This window comes from Serinus canaria, chromosome 25, assembly GCF_022539315.1.
Source record: "Serinus canaria isolate serCan28SL12 chromosome 25, serCan2020, whole genome shotgun sequence".
In the NCBI taxonomy this organism is placed as follows: domain Eukaryota; kingdom Metazoa; phylum Chordata; class Aves; order Passeriformes; family Fringillidae; genus Serinus; species Serinus canaria.
Window position 1 is genome coordinate 7,029,305 of NC_066338.1, and position 15,143 is coordinate 7,044,447.

Consider the following 15,143-nt stretch of genomic DNA (forward strand, 5'->3'; position numbering starts at 1 on the left):
ATCTAAAGAATGTGCAGTAGAGGAAGAAATTGTCATCTACATGATGTATGTCCCTAAGGAATGTTCTGTTAGAGATACAATGTAACCGTTAGTCAAGGAAAGCTTAGAGAAGTATAAAGAATCCTGTAAGTTTGCTGGGAAGCGGGGACTCTGATTTTGGGACGCTAGTCCGCAGAGACCCCCAGGGCCCTCAATAAAGCACCGCATAAAACAACTTTGTTGTTTTGTGTTTTACTCTCTTTGGATACGGGCAGCAAACTCACGAACAAGCCATAGGAGAAGGGCAAGAAGCTGGGGATGTTGCATGGACTGCTCCACACACGGTGCTGGGCTGAGCAGGGACAGCAGGCCCAGCCCAGCTGGGGATGGCTGCAGGTACCTGAGCTGTGCTGCGGAAGCGGCCACGGCTGGATTCCTGCTCTCCCGTGCGCTCCAGGGCTGCATCTGGCAAAGAGCGAGCGCAGACAGAGCTGAGGGGCTGTGGGAGAGGCCAGAGAACACAGCCCAGCCCTGCGCTTCCCAGGCAGGGAGAGCCCCGGGATGCCCCAGGAGGATGGAACATGGCCACTGTGGAGTATCTGCCCGGTCCCTCTTCTGTCCTGTCCGTGGGCATGTCCCCAGGGCATGGGATGGCATGGGATGGGACCAAGTTGGCTGCAGGCTGCAGCCCTGCGGCCCAGCTCTGCCACTCACCCTCCTGCGGTGGATGGAACGGCACCACCTCTTCAGTCTCCTGTGCTGGGGCAGCTCCAGAGCCTTCTTCCTCCTCATCATCCTCCTCCAGCCAGGCCAGCTTGGGCACTCTTGGGGGTCTCTGCTCCATGCCACTGACTGGAGCTACTTGCAGGAGAGATTTCCTGGAATAGAGCTCCGGGGCCCCGAGTCCAAGGCTCTGTCCTTGAGAGCAGCTGCAGAACAGAAGCCTCAGAAGGCCATGGGTCACTGAGTCCTGTGCTTGGGCCTCAAGCTCAGACTCAGGAATAAGGCTGTGGAAAAAGCTCTGGGTCAGACAGAAAAATGTGCGCTGTGCGGGGGCTCCTCATGGCACCGCTCTGTCCCGTTCTGCGCCGTTGTTTGTTCCGAGCACCCGGGCAAGCTTCTATTTCCCACGTGTCACAAAGGGCCCTTGGACACCGGCTTCCGTTCCGTGCCACGGTGACCGTGCTGCAGCGTGCCACCCAGGGCCCTTGCACACGTTGCCACCTGCCCTGGGGCTGCCCCCAGCCCACCCAAAGTGGCCCAGGTTGGAAGGAATCCCTGGCCCCAGGGGTCTAAGACAGCCCGACAGGATCTTTAGGAAGGGCTCAGACCATCAGCAAATGCTGCCCTGCCTTGTGGGCTCAGTCCTATTCCCATAGTTTTCCCTAAAGGCATTTTAGTTTCTAAATAATAATCATTTGAAAGGACGGGATTTACATTTTCCATTTCAGAGAAGGCTTCTACCTTCCTTAGCAGACACCTGTCTTTTCAAATGAAGACAGTTGTTTCTCATCTCGCAGATGCGCAGTTGCTGGGGAGCCCCCTTTTACACCGGGGACCTGGAGAACCATTCCCAGCAATTGGGAAAATCCTAGGTGCTCCATCCACCCATAGATGAGGTCTCCAAATTTGCCCTGAAAGTGGGTCCAGCTTTTATAGGCCAAAAGGAGCAAGTCCAAGTGACTTGATGATATTTTTAGCCCAGAAAGTCCTGCAGCTGATGGCACACTTCACAATCAGCAGGGACACAGCTAGGCCAAAGCCCAGATCTCTGCTGGGAGGCTTTCTCCTCAAACACCATTCAAACAAACCCCCATTCAAATACATTGGGAAAGTTTCCTAAAATGATACATTTCTGGCACATAAATACACAGGTTTATGTGAAAGATTCAAAAGCAGCTGCTTTGGAGTTAAAGAGCCAGCATTATGAGTCCTTGTCATCTGTTTGTTGCTAAATCACACTTTGGGGGATTGGAAGGAGTTAGGAACGAGCTAGAGAGCGGACCTCTGAGTGTTTTAGATGATGCCATTTCTTTTCCTTATCTTCTGCATAGACAGGAAGGGTGAGTTTGGCTCCCATCTCCACCGCATGGCTCTCAAGGCCGCAAGACTTCTAGTTAAAAGAGCTTTTAAGGATTTGTTGGCCAATAAGACACTGCCAACAAGGATATCTATGTTTTGGACCCAATCCTTCAATATTTCCTCCTATAGACTCATGCTACAGTGTCAGGTTCCTTAGCCAACCAACCATGTTATGACACACAAACCTACAGCACTGCATCCTAAGCTTCTTGTTTACCATTGTAACTATTATTTTTTCTAAATCTTGAACTCTACAACTCTCAACTTTCCTCCACTTCAACTTTCCTTCATGTGTCTCTGCTATAAACTATAAACCCACATTCGCACATCTAGCACATAAGTTTGGAAGCCCTTTCCAAGGTCTCAGGTCAAATCCTGTGTTTAATTCTAAGGTCTGCTGACAAGACCAAAGGTCTGAGAATTCCCTGCATTTTTGTTTCCAACAACACTGATGCTGTTAGATCCTGGGCGCCCAGGATCCGTCTTGCAAGTCAGCTCTGGCAGGAGCAAGGCAGCTGCCAGGGGGCTGCATATGGCTTCTGACACCCAATTGCTCAGGGCTTCCCGGTGCCCTGTCCCCTCAGGGTCTCCCCCTGCCCGGCCAAGCTGCCCGGCAGCAGCACCACAGCCCCACAGCAGCTCCAAAGCAGCCCCAGCCAGAGGCACCTCGGAGCCCTCAGCAACGCAGGCAGCAGCACACGGGCAGGAGGACACGGATGGCGCTTCCTGCCTGGCACAGGGCTTGTGCCCATCTCCAGGCACCACTCTCGCAGGGAGCCCAGCAGCTCCGGCCCCTCCCCAGCCGCTCTGTCAGCAGCACAAAGGCTTCAGCAGAACCACCAAAGGCCAAGGGGCTTCTGGCCATTATCCCTGTGGCACTGCACACCTGGGCAGCTGGCTGAGCACAAGCACCCTTTTCCCCCTCTTCCCCTATGCCCTGTGGACCATGGGCAGCAAAAGAAAGATCCTGGCAGGCTGTGTATTATAACAAAGTCTATATTTACATTGTAAAAGAAAACCCAAAAAAAAAAAAAAAAAAAAGAAAATAACATTCCTTGAAGAACAAGAAATGCCTCCTGCCTCAGGGGTGGCCTCTGCAAAAACAGGCTGTTGGCTCAGCTCTCCACAGAGCTCCGGCAGGGCAAGCAGCCGAGCTGTGACAGGCGAGGCTGTGTCTTCCATGCCCTGCGCAGGTGATTTTGGAGCCGCTGGAACATGGAGATCGGAGCCGGGCCTACTGACTTGAGGACGCACAATGTTTGAATGGCCAGGCTTCCAACGGCGAGGCTGACATCGTTTGTTTGGTCCTCAAGGGCTGCAAGAGAGAGCCACAGTCAGATCCCAGATCTCTTGGGATCCCCGGAGAGCACCCAGCCAAGGCCATGCCAGCTGGCTCTTGCCATGTCCAGGAGGGAGCAGGGACCAAGGGGATCAGCCCAAAGCTGCTGGAAATGAAAGGCACACATAGCCCCGAAATCTCAGAGTGCTCTGCCCACGGGAGCAGAACCCCCTGCAGCCAGGGCAGGGCTCGAAGCTCTCCCCCCGCAAGCCCCCGTTGCCAGCCCACTGCCCTCACTCACCACTGCAGATCAGCTGGAGCTCTCTCTGTTGCCCCCTCAAGCTCTGCCCGGCGATCCCTGTGAACACAGAGCCTGTCAGCTGCCAGCGCTGTGGCCACACGCCTGCTGGCCCGGCAGGGCTCAGCCCGGGCCCTGGCCGCACGCTGCCGCCCAAGGGCTCGGCTGCCAGAGGGCGGCAGCAGCGCCGAGCCCAGCCGGGGCTCCACGGCGCCGGGCCTGGCCAGCACTGCCGGTGCAGCAGGCGGGGCTGGGGCCGAGCTGCGGCGGGCCGGGGAGGGAGCCCGGGCTCGTGGCTCACCCATGAACCTGATGGCCGCCTCTCGCAGGGACTCCTGTGGGCTCTGCAGGTAGCGCAGGGCCCGGCGCAGGTGCTCGGCCGCTCTGCTCCTGTCCTCTGCCAGCTGGAGAGAGCGGCGGGAGGGAAGGAAGGGTTGGCGCGGGCTCAGCCCCTGGGCCGGGCGCTGCCTGCGCCCAGCCCCGGCCTCCCCTGCCCGCACAGCCCTGAGGCGCGGCCAGCAGCCGCTGGCGCCGGGCTCCCGAGGGGAGGGGGCAGAGGGCCGGCTGCTGCCCGGGGAGCCGCAGTGCCGGCCCACCCCGCAGCCTCGCTGGGCTGGGGCTCCACAGGCACCTGGCTCAGGACCACGGGAGCCTGGAGAAGAGCCCGCGCGGCCTCTGGGTGGAGCAGCAGGCAGGGGCACAGGTGCCCGGCCCCGCACACTGAGCACCGCCCTCAGGGGCCTTCTCCAGGCTGAGGCTGGGCATTCTCGGTCGTCCTTACCAGGCACTTGCTGAACTTCCACAGTTTCTCCTCCTTCACCAGCTTTTTGAGATCCCTCCTCTTCATGAACTTGACCGCACAAAGCAGCATTTCCCGAGAAGCCTGGAGAGCAGCAGAGATGTGGAGATGGCCCCAGAGCCCGGGGCATGGGACCGGCATCCCTGTGCCATGGCCTGGAGGAGGCTGCGGTCCCGCAGGCGCAGGGCAGGAGGCGGTCGAGCACCCTCACAGGGGGACAGGAGCAGCCCACAAGTCCTCACCTCTGCCACATGCTGATTCTCATCATGGCAGTGGAAGAGCAGTGGAAGCACGCTCTGGTGCACAGGGCTTTCCAAAGGTTTTTCTCTCTCTTCCAAAATCTCTATTATGTCTCGGAAAAGTTTTATGGAGAGCAGCTGTACCTGGGTATTCTCCTACATGAAATAAAAGGAAGAAATACCTCAGCATTGGCTCCTCCAGGCCCTCCTTGGCACAGGCCTGGAAGTGCACAGGGCACACAGTTTCCAGGCAGCACCCAGTGGCTGTGGCTGTGGGCACAGAGCCTTACGTGGTCAAAGAGTGGCAGGAGCGCCTCAGCCAGCTGCAGGGCAATGGGGGTTGACATCAGGATGTATTTGTGCAGGAATATAAAGCTGAGTGTCATCCCAGCTATCTCTGCATCATTGTCCCACAGAAGGTCCATGAGGCTTTCGGTCAAGCTCCACATTCTTTCGTCCTGTGCGGAACACAAGTCTGTGAAACCCCACCCTGCTGCCGCAGGGCCCAGAGGCCAAAGGGCTGTCCTGAAGCACTCGGGCAGCTGAAGTGGGAGGCAGGAGAGCTGGGAGCAGCTGCCCCAGTGCCCGAAGCCCAGGCAAGGCTAAGTGACTGCGTTGCCCAGCGCAGCTTCAGCCGCTGCCCCCTTCTCACCATTGAGGGATCATCAATGAGCTCGAGAAGGGCCCTGAGCGCCAGGCGACGCCTCTCCCTGCACTCGCTTTGCAGGTACCTTGATGAGACCTTCACAACACTGTCAGCACATTCACTCGAATCCAGGCACTCGAGGACCTGAAAGACACAGGGCAGTGAGAGGGAGCCCGGCCAGCAGGAGCCCGGAGCCGCACAGGGCTGTGCCCGGGCAGCAGCGCAAGGCACAGGCACCGTCCCAGGCGGCTGTGGCGGCGAGAGGGCAGGGAGCTGGGAGGCAGCTGAGTGAGGCAGGGCTTGACACCTGGCTTACCTCCACAAGGAATGCCAGGGCGGGCAGATCCCAGTGTGGCTCCTGCGTGCTGAGGAGCCCAAGGAGGTGGAGTGCAATACTGGAACACAAGCGAGGACAAGCATGGCGCATCTCCCTAGGAGGGCGAAAAAGAGACCAGGAACCTGAGCAAATCTCTCCAAGGACAGGCTCACAGAGCCTGGTGGTCTTTCACCACCATCCTGCAAAGGCACCTGGGCCTTTTAGGAGGTGTCTCCCCCAGGGCTCTCTCCCCTCCCAGCCTTCTCCAGTCAGCTTTGCCGTCCCTCAGTGACAAGACCCTGTGTCCCGGGGCCACAGGGATTGTGTGGGACACCCTGGGAACAGAGCACAAATGCCGGGAGCAATGGGCAGAAGGGGAGTCTCACCTGGCCAGCAGACCCACGGCATAGTGGCGGGTGTCAGCACAGAGCAGCGTGTCCCAGCAACGCTTGCGTTCCATTGACATCACCACATCCTTGTGCTGCTTTCGGTAGAGCAGGGCCTTCAGGGTCTGCACTGCAAACCTGTGTGCAGAGCAAAGCCCAGGTCACACTGGCAGCACTGGCTCCTTCCCAGGCCACGTGCCAGGGACAGGAGGACTGGGATGGAGCACCTGTTTGGGCTGGTGGCAAGGCCGTGCTCTTCCTGGCATTGCTTCCAGAAGGTATTGACCTCCTCTGGCATCTCTTCTGTGCTGAAGAACACTTGGAAGAGCAGATGCACAAATAGGCGGGGAAAATATACCGTCACTACGTTTGAGACGCGGGGCTCCTGGAGCATCTTCCACATCACCACACTTGCCTGCAAAGGACAAAGCCCCCCTGAGACAGCGCTCAGTGCCGAGGTGTCCGTGTGGCAGGGCTCGAGCTTGGCAGGGAGAAGCCCAGAGAGACTGTGCAGGGAGAGAACGAGGCCTCGTGGGCCTGAAGCTGCCACTGGGCCAGGTTTTGGGCCAGCGCCTGAGGCAGGGAGATGCAGTAGAGGAAGGAGGATGGAGAGCTGCTGGAGTGGCGGCCTTGGGGCCAGCAAAGGCCAGTGTCAGAAACTCACAGCCAGGGCAAAGACACCCATTTTGTCCCCATCAGAGGTGCACGTGCGATGCTCTGGCCAGCTCCCCAGCACATCCAGGAGGATCAGCAGCACTGGCTTCGCAGTCCTGGACGAGCCCATGATGGTCTTCCACATGGCCATGGCAGCTCTGTGGGGTTAGAGCTCTGTCTCAGGGCGGGTCTCAGACACAGCACCGTGGCCTGGGCATCCCTAGGCACCCGGGATGACCACCAGCTCTGCCTCTGCCCACTGGCCCTCGCCAGCGGCACCCGGGCAGCCCAGCCCTGTGGGGACGGAGCCCGGAGGGGTGGCAAGGGAGCATGGCAGCAAGCTCGGGGGCTGACGTGCCAGGGCTGGGAAAGGCAGCAGCCAGAGGGCCCTGGAACTCTCTGTTGGTCAGACACCTGGGACTGGCTGTAGAGGATGATGGGCTGGGGAGCCCTGAGCCCTCTGGGCAGGTGGGCCCCATACCTGTCACAGGATGGGGCCACACGCAGGAGCGTCACCACTGCGTCACCCGGGTGTTCTTTGGTGACACTCAGCAGGGTCTTGTCCAGCCTGTGCTCAGCAGAAGGATTGGCCAGGAGCCAGTGGTGAATGTACCTCACTGTGGCGGGCACCTGGAGAAGGCACGGGGAGGCTTGGAAATCTTCCAGAGGGAGCGATGTCCCCAGCGTCCCCAGGGAAGTGCTTCCCTTCCCAGTGCACTGCATGAGCCTCAAAGGCTCCCAGGGACCAGCAGGCGCGGCTTGGGAAGCCACGAGACTCATGGGGGAATTGAAGCATGGCCACAGGCTGCTTACTTGTTCTGGCCTTGTAACACCCCTCTCCACAAGCAAATCCAGCAGGGCGGCACTGGTCTCATGACCCAGGAGCTCTGAGTGAGCTCTGAGCCCAGTGCCCGTGGTGCTGGTCTCTCCCTGCCGGACGCTGCGGAGGAACTCACGGACGAGCTGTAGGAGAAAGGCAAGAAGCCGGGGATGTTGCATGGACTGCTCCACACACGGTGCTCGGCTGAGCAGGGACAGCAGGCCCAGCCCAGGTGGGGATGGCTGCAGGTACCTGAGCTGTGCTGCGGAAGCGGCCATGGCTGGATTCCTGCTCTCGCGTGCGCTCCACGGCTGCATCTGGCAAAGAGTGAGCACAGGCAGAGCTGAGGGGCTGCGGGAGAGGCCAGAGAACACAGCCCAGCCCTGCGCTTCCCAGGCAGGGAGAGCCCCAGGATGCCCCAGGGGGATGGAGCACGGCCACTGTGGGGTGTCTGCCTGGCCCCTCTTCCGTCCTGTCCGTGGGCATGTCCCCAGGGATGGCATGGCATGGCATGGCATGGGCATGGGATCAAGCTGGCTGCAGGCATCCAGCCCTGCGCCCAGGTCTGCCACTCACCCTCCTGTGGTGGCTGGAATGGCACCACCTCTTCAGTCTCCTGTGCTGGGGCAGCTCCAGGGTCTTCTTCCTCCTCTTCCTCCTCCACCCAGGCCAGCTTGGGCACTCTCGGGGGTTTCTGCTCCATGTCTCTGACTGGATTTGTTGGTATTTGCAGGAGAGATGCCTTGGAAAAGCTCCAAGTCACCAAGTCCTGCAGTTGTGCCTGGGAGGCACCTTTAATAAAGAAGCCTCAGGAAGGCTACAGGACAGCAAGTCCTGCACTCAGTCCCAAGGGCTCCTGCCACAAGGACAGGAGACTTCTGTAAAAGATTGTGGTCTAGCCTTGAGGGCACTGGCGGCAGGGATGGGAGATGCCTGCAGGGCACCAAGTCCCACGCTCTGCCCTCGAGGGCACCTGCAGAAGAGAAGCCTCAGGGAGACCACGGGTCGGCAAGTCCTGTGGTCAGGCCTCGAGCTCAGCTGCAGGAACAATGCCTCAGAAAGGCTCCGGTTTGGACACGAACGAGCGCGCTGTGTGGGGGCTCCTCACGGCACCGCTCTGTCCCGTCCTGTCCCGTTGCGTGCTCCGGGCACTGTGGTGTGCTCTTGTCACTGCCAGCTCCTATGTCACCACGTGTCACAAAGGGCCCTTGGACACCTGTTCTATGCCACGGTGCCCATGCTGCACTGTGTCACAAAGGGATCTGGACACACTGCTGCCTGCCCTGGGGCCACCCCCAGCCCACCCAAAGTGGCCCAGGTTGAAGGAATCTCTCACCCCAAGTGTCTAAGACAGCCCAACAAGGTCTTTAGGAACAGCTCAAACCATCAGCAAACGCTGCCCTGGTCTGTGGGCTCAGGGCAGCAGAAGGAGCCCCCAGGGCTCTGCTGGGCAGGGCACGGGGCCTTCCACAGAAGCTGGCTCGGCCTCCTTGGGACACATCCTGGCTGGTGGCCATCCTAAACCCACTGGTGTGACACGGACAAGGAACGTGTGGGCCAGAACATGAATGCTGCTCTGACCCCTGCGGCCTGGGGAGCGCTGACATCAGCAGGGGTGGCAGAGTCCCTGCCCAAGCAGACCTGCCACCCCCCAAGCCCTGGCAGCGCTGGTGCCCATCTCCTGCCCCAGAGACCTGTGCCCCCAGGGGGCTTCTGTGCCAGAGGGAGCCAAAGCCCACGTGCACTGGGGGCTGTGCTCCTTCCTGCAGGGGCTGTTGGCAGGAGCACCTGGAGCAACTGCTGGCAACACTTGGTCTCGGTCAGAAGCTCTCACTCCATGAAAAATTATTTTCTGAAATTATTTTCTCATAGAAGTAATTTCCTTCAGCTCAAAAACACCTTAGTGGCAAAGGCACAGAAGAATCTGGCATTTAGGAATCCTCACTTCAGGAAAGCTTTACTTCCCGTTGCTCAACTCAAGTAGTTCCAAAAATTTGAAAACTTCCCAACTTCATTGGGATGGCCTGAAAAGGTGAAGAGGTAGAATTCTGCTTCCTGTCTCAAAGGAGCAACTCATTTGCCTTAACATCATCCACTGAGAGTCACTTAAAATAACACTGCACAGAGGTAAAAAAAGGGCAATTCTTTGGATTGCAAATGGTTTTCTATGAAGGGATATTATCCTAATATTCTTAAAGAATAAAAACTCTCAAAAAATAAAGTCCACTCAGTGTTACAAAAGTAGCCCAAAAAAATGTGTAGATGGCAAAAGGGCTAATCCTCCCCCTGCTACAGATATCTAAGTGGCCAGTAAAGTACAGCTCTCCCCTCTTGTTCCCTGCAGGAGAATCAGGACCATGAACAAGAATAGTCACAGATATTCTTTCTGTCCTCCATAACCAAAGTTGTGCCAAACCACAGATGCTGCCTTCAAACTGACTCAAATTCCAGCCTAGAACTCTCACATTGCAGACAACTCCTTCCCCAACACCCCACCAACACCAACACCCCCAAACTCCCACACAGAAGCCCTCAACACCCTGCCAGGAACCCCACTGTCCCTGTCCCTCCGCAAAGCTTTCCCACCCTCCAGCAGACCCCCTGGTTCCCTGCCCATGCCATGGGACGGCACTCAGGAGGATCTGCTCCAAGGCCTTCCTCAGTGGCAAGCTCAGGCTGCCAGGCCTATGGTTCCTGGATCACCCTTCCCACCTCACTGGGAGCTCCCTGGGAAGCACTTTCCTTGAGAGGCAAGCCCCTTTCCTCCAAAGGCATTTCCCCAAATGTGTAGCTTTCCTGGGGAACACCAATACACAACCTGGCTGGCTCTTCCACCAGCACACCCCAAACACAGGTGGAGGAAGAAGCAGCAGGGGCTGTTATGCAGCCATACCCAAGAGAAACTGGAAGGGTGCCCTCCCTCTGGTCTCACTTGGTTGGCTTTCTGACTGGCTCTGAGCCTGGGGCTGCCATTCCTCACTTGTGGGGACCAGAACCACACCTGGGATCCCAGCACTGCCTGACAGCGCTCCGGGCACTGGCACGGTCGCGCCTCGGAGTCTCAGGCACCGTGCTGCGGATTCATTTGCCCTTAGGCGCACCCAAAGCTCTCTGTAAAGTCCAGACGGTCTCTGGTTCTGCCCTTTCCCTGATCCTGTGCAGGAATGGAGCACTGCTGTGCTTTCAGGAAGCCGTTCTTGAAACCTTCCAGCATTCCAAGCTCCTTTTCCCTCCGTGGATGCTTGCCATGGAATCCCTCACAGCTGGGTTTGCTCTTCCGACATCCAGGGCTCCAGGGTGCTCAGCAAGATCTGTAACTCCACAGTGTTTTGGAACTGGACCTTCAGCACAGGACGTTTCCAGCCTGATCTGCCCTCGTTCCTCTGTGTCTGTGCACAAAACACGGTGTCGTGGTTTGAGAGGAAATGAAGCTTTTTGTGATGGTGTGGTCAAGCCAATCGGTATTCAGATTTTAATATTGGCACCTGGTTTGTCCACTGAGGGCATGGATACGCCTCTGAGAACACAGGGGGTTAAAAGCTGTGAACTCCCATGGGAATTTCTTTTTGGGTTCCGGATTTGAACTGACCAGATCCTCCCTGCCCAGCCCTGAGCTGGGCAGGGGGGGAGGGGAGCCATGAGGCTGGAGGGAGGTAGGCCAGGCCTGGGCGCAAGGGTGGAGGAGAACATTGCAAGGGCTTCGGGCAGCCATCCCCCATTCCCTCCCCCTGGAGAGAGGGAAAGAGCCAGAGCCCGTGCCTGTGATAGCGCGGCTGGCGTGAAGGAGAAGGGGGGGGTGCCCAGCAAGGCAGCCAGGCTTGGGAGTTCATGAAGCAAACCGGCAGAGCCTGGGACTTTTAACCCTTCTGGGGAGGATGGAAACCTTGCAAATGCTGATTCCTCCTGAAGTTGATGAGATTGAGAGGATGTTGAGAAGAATCCTAGGTGGGAGGAGATGATGGAGTGGCCTTTGGCTGGACTTATCTTGTATAGCCACAGCAGAACCACTTGTATTCCTGTGACACAGAGACTGCATTCTAGGGGGAGGCAATGGCTCAGAGCCAGGAGAGTGCAGTGATGTGGAGGTGTGTGAACAGAGACGACGGCTGAGGAGGGTGGTGGTGGTGCCCTCCATCTTTGAAGAAGAAGAAGAAGAAGATGATCTCTGTTCAAGAGATCCCTCGGCCCCAGGGGGTGAAATTTGGCGGGGACAGGTGTCCCAAAAGGAGAGGGACTGCGCTCTTTTTGGAACTGGACAAAGCATCCTTAAAGGGAAAAACCCTAGAAGCAGCTCTGGTCCATGTGCAGTGGTGAGAGCACTGGACATGGAAGGAAGAAGTCACGATGGCAAAATGTTCTCCGGGCGGTGCCACACATGACACGGAAACACGAGAAGTTTTGACTGTTTCCTGGGGAAGTCTGTGGTGCAAGAGGGACTCCTCTCTTCTCGAGGAACTGAGAATTGGTTATCTAAAGGGTGGTAATGGAACTGGAAATTTGGTGGGGGGAGGAGGAAGAAATTTGGAAGGTTTTCATCTTGTGTTCTATGTGTTCTGTGTGTTTTTCTTTGTCATTTTAGGTTAATAAAGTTTTTTTTTTCATTTTCAACCTCAAGTTGGAGCCTGCTTTGCTCTGTCTCTGATTACATCTCACAGTGGATGCCAGGGAAAGAGGTATTCTCGTGGGGGCACTGGCATTGCGCCAGGCTCAAATGATGACACCCGGTGTGGAAGAGAATGGCAGGAGGGGCCTGTGTGTCCCAGGGATCTGGTTTTGCATCGCTCCAGCTCCACAGAGATGCAGGTAAAGCAAAGAAGCCAAACTGTTTATTAATGGAAGGCAAAGCAAAGGGATGAGCTGGGAGGGAAGAAAGGGGATGGGCAGGTTCTGAGGGCTGGAGGGAGGGAGCTGTCAACAGCAAGAGAGAAGGCAGGAGCTATGGGAGCTTCCCAGAGGCTCAGCTGTGCCTGGAGCTCCAGCTGATCTCCTCCAGTCTCCAGGTGGTCTCACCTTCCAAGGGATCTGGAGGTCTTAAAGAGACACTGGTTCGTAGCCAGCAGATGAAAGTAATTCTGCAGCTCTTCCCTTGAACACCACCTGAACAAATATGCTTATGCAGGAGGAGCTGTTGTATTAACTCAGGCCTTGAGGGGCTGAAAGAGACAGGAAAAGAGCCACAGTCAGAACCTGGATGTGCAGGAATCCAAGGAGACCTTTCAGCCAGAGCCATCCCACCCAGCTCTTGCCATGGCCACAAGAGACGAGGGGCCAAGGGGATCAGCTGCAAGGTGCTGGCCATGAATCCCCCTGCCTGCATCCCTGAAATCTCTGTGTGCTCTGCCCGTGCCACCCCTCATCCACACAAGGAGCGAAGCCCACCACAGCCGGGGCAGGGATTGCAGCTCCCTGCCCAGGGATTGCAGCTCACCCAGCCAGCCCCTGCTGACAGCCCGCTGCCCTCACTCACCCTTACAGAGGGCCTGGAGCTCTTCCTTCTGCCCCATCAGGAGCAGCCTGGGCCTCCCTGGGAACACAGGGTAACCATAACTAAGGCTGCTGTGGCTATTATCCAGTTTGCTTTATGGCTTAATAAGGTGAGGAATTAATGGATTTTTAACTTCCTCTGGAAGGCAGGCACATGGATTCAGAGCTATCAGACACTAAGTGTATGTTTTTGGGGTTACTTTAATACTGGTACTTACCATGAGGAAATGACACCGGGGGAAATTTTCTCTGAGCCCTTCACCCAACTCTGTGGGTCTGCCCCACCAGTTTTCAAAGGGTTCAGATCCACTCTAAGTGCTAATGATACCATACAGTGGTTGGTGTTGCTGATAGGCCTGTTACATTTAGCATTCAGAGATAAGGGAAGATTAACCTGGATAACCACGCTGACACCTACCCCAGAGACAAGGGATGCTGCTGCCTCAGAGCCTGACCCTGCCCCACAGCCCATCTCAGAAATGGACCACCCAGGTTGGGTGGGGGTTCTAGTGAAAGAGATGGGCCAGATGCTGAAGGAGTCCTCCTGCAGGCTTGTCCAAGATTTGAGAGAAGTGAACAAAAGAACAGTGAATCAGTACCCAGTGGTGCCTTATCCCTATAGACTACTAAGTAACAACCCAGTGGTTCAGTGTGATAGACCTAAAAGATGCTTTCTGGGTGTGCTCTCTGGCAGAGGAAAGTGAGTTATATTTGCCTTTGAATGGGAGGACCCTGATTCTGGGAGGAAGCAACAGCTTTGGTGGACTAGGTACTCCAAGGTTTTTCCAAATCCCCAAACTTTTTTGTTAAGCCCTAGGAGAAGTGCTACAACTCTTCTCCATCGAACCTGAGATAAAGCTCATCCAATATGTAAATTATTTGCTTCTCTCAGGATGGGAAGAAAAAGAAGTTCAGGAATCCATCACAGTGTTGTTAAAGTTTCTGGGGGACCAAGGACTTTGGGTATCAAAAGGGAAATTCAAATTTTTAGAGTGGGAAGTAACGTACCTAGGACATGTGATTTGTCAAGGGAGCTGGCGGCTGAACCCTGAGAGAATTATGGGGATAGTCTCACTCCCAGGGCCAAAAACTAAGATGGATGTCAGAAGGTTTTTAGGCTTGTGGGGATATTGTAGGCTATGGATTGAAGGATACATGCAGGCCGTCCAGTTCTTGTATGAAAAGTTAGTGGAAGAGGAGATTAGGTGGGATAAAGATGATGAACAAAAGCTTGAGGCTTTAAAGCAAAAATTAGTCAGTGCACCAGCACTTAGTCTGCCTGCCTTAGACAAACCTTTTAATCTGTTTGTGGCTATAGAAAGAGGGGTAGCACATGGAATGTTAGCCCAGGACTGGGGAGGATCCAGGAAACCAGTGGCCTATTTATCAAAATTACTAGACCCTGTCAGCCAGCAGTGGCCAACCTGCATTCAGGCTGTGGCAGTGACTGGCCTACTCATAGCAGAAAGCAAAAAATTAGGCTTTTGGGGGAAGATTGAAGACATATATCCCAAACTCAGTAAGGAGTATCCTGAGCCAAAAGGCTGAGAAATGGCTCACTGATTCCCAAGTGCTAAAGTATGAACACATCTTAATAGATAATGGTTTAGAGCTAATTGCGAGTAACCAACTCAACCCTGCCCAGTTTTTCTATGGAGAACCAGATGTGGAACCAATATATAATTGCCTAGAAGTTATAAACTATCAAACTAAAGTAAGAGAGGACCTAACAGATCAACCGCTCCAAGGTGGAAAATGATTGTGCATTGATGAATCTTCACAGGTAATAAAGGGACACAGGGTATCAGGGTACGCTATAGTGGATGAAGGGTTGGTAGCCATAGAAAAGAGAAAGTTCCCTTCCAACTGGTCAGCCCAAGCGTGGGAGCTATATGCCCTAAAGTGAGTTCTGGAAATATTAGCACAAAAAGTAGAACAATAAATACAGAGTGAAAATACACTTTTGGAGTAGTGCATACCTTCGGAAAATTTGGGAAGAGAAGGGGGCTATTAAATTCAAAGGGAAAGAGACTGATTCACAAAAAATTTTTTTTAGAATTGTTAGAAACCTTAAAATTACCAGAGGAAGTAGTGGTGGTGTATGTTAAAGGACATAAAAAGGGGGCGACTGAGGAGGAACGAGGGAACAATTTAGGAGATT

The 15,143-nt window shown here is 55.6% G+C and overlaps 1 pseudogene; it reads left to right on the forward strand.

Moving 5' to 3' along the window:
* Nucleotides 1–3,302, forward strand: part of LOC127060597 (olfactory receptor 14J1-like) — a 12,347-nt pseudogene extending 9,045 nt beyond the window's left edge.
* Nucleotides 3,303–15,143: the final 11,841 nt, after the last annotated feature.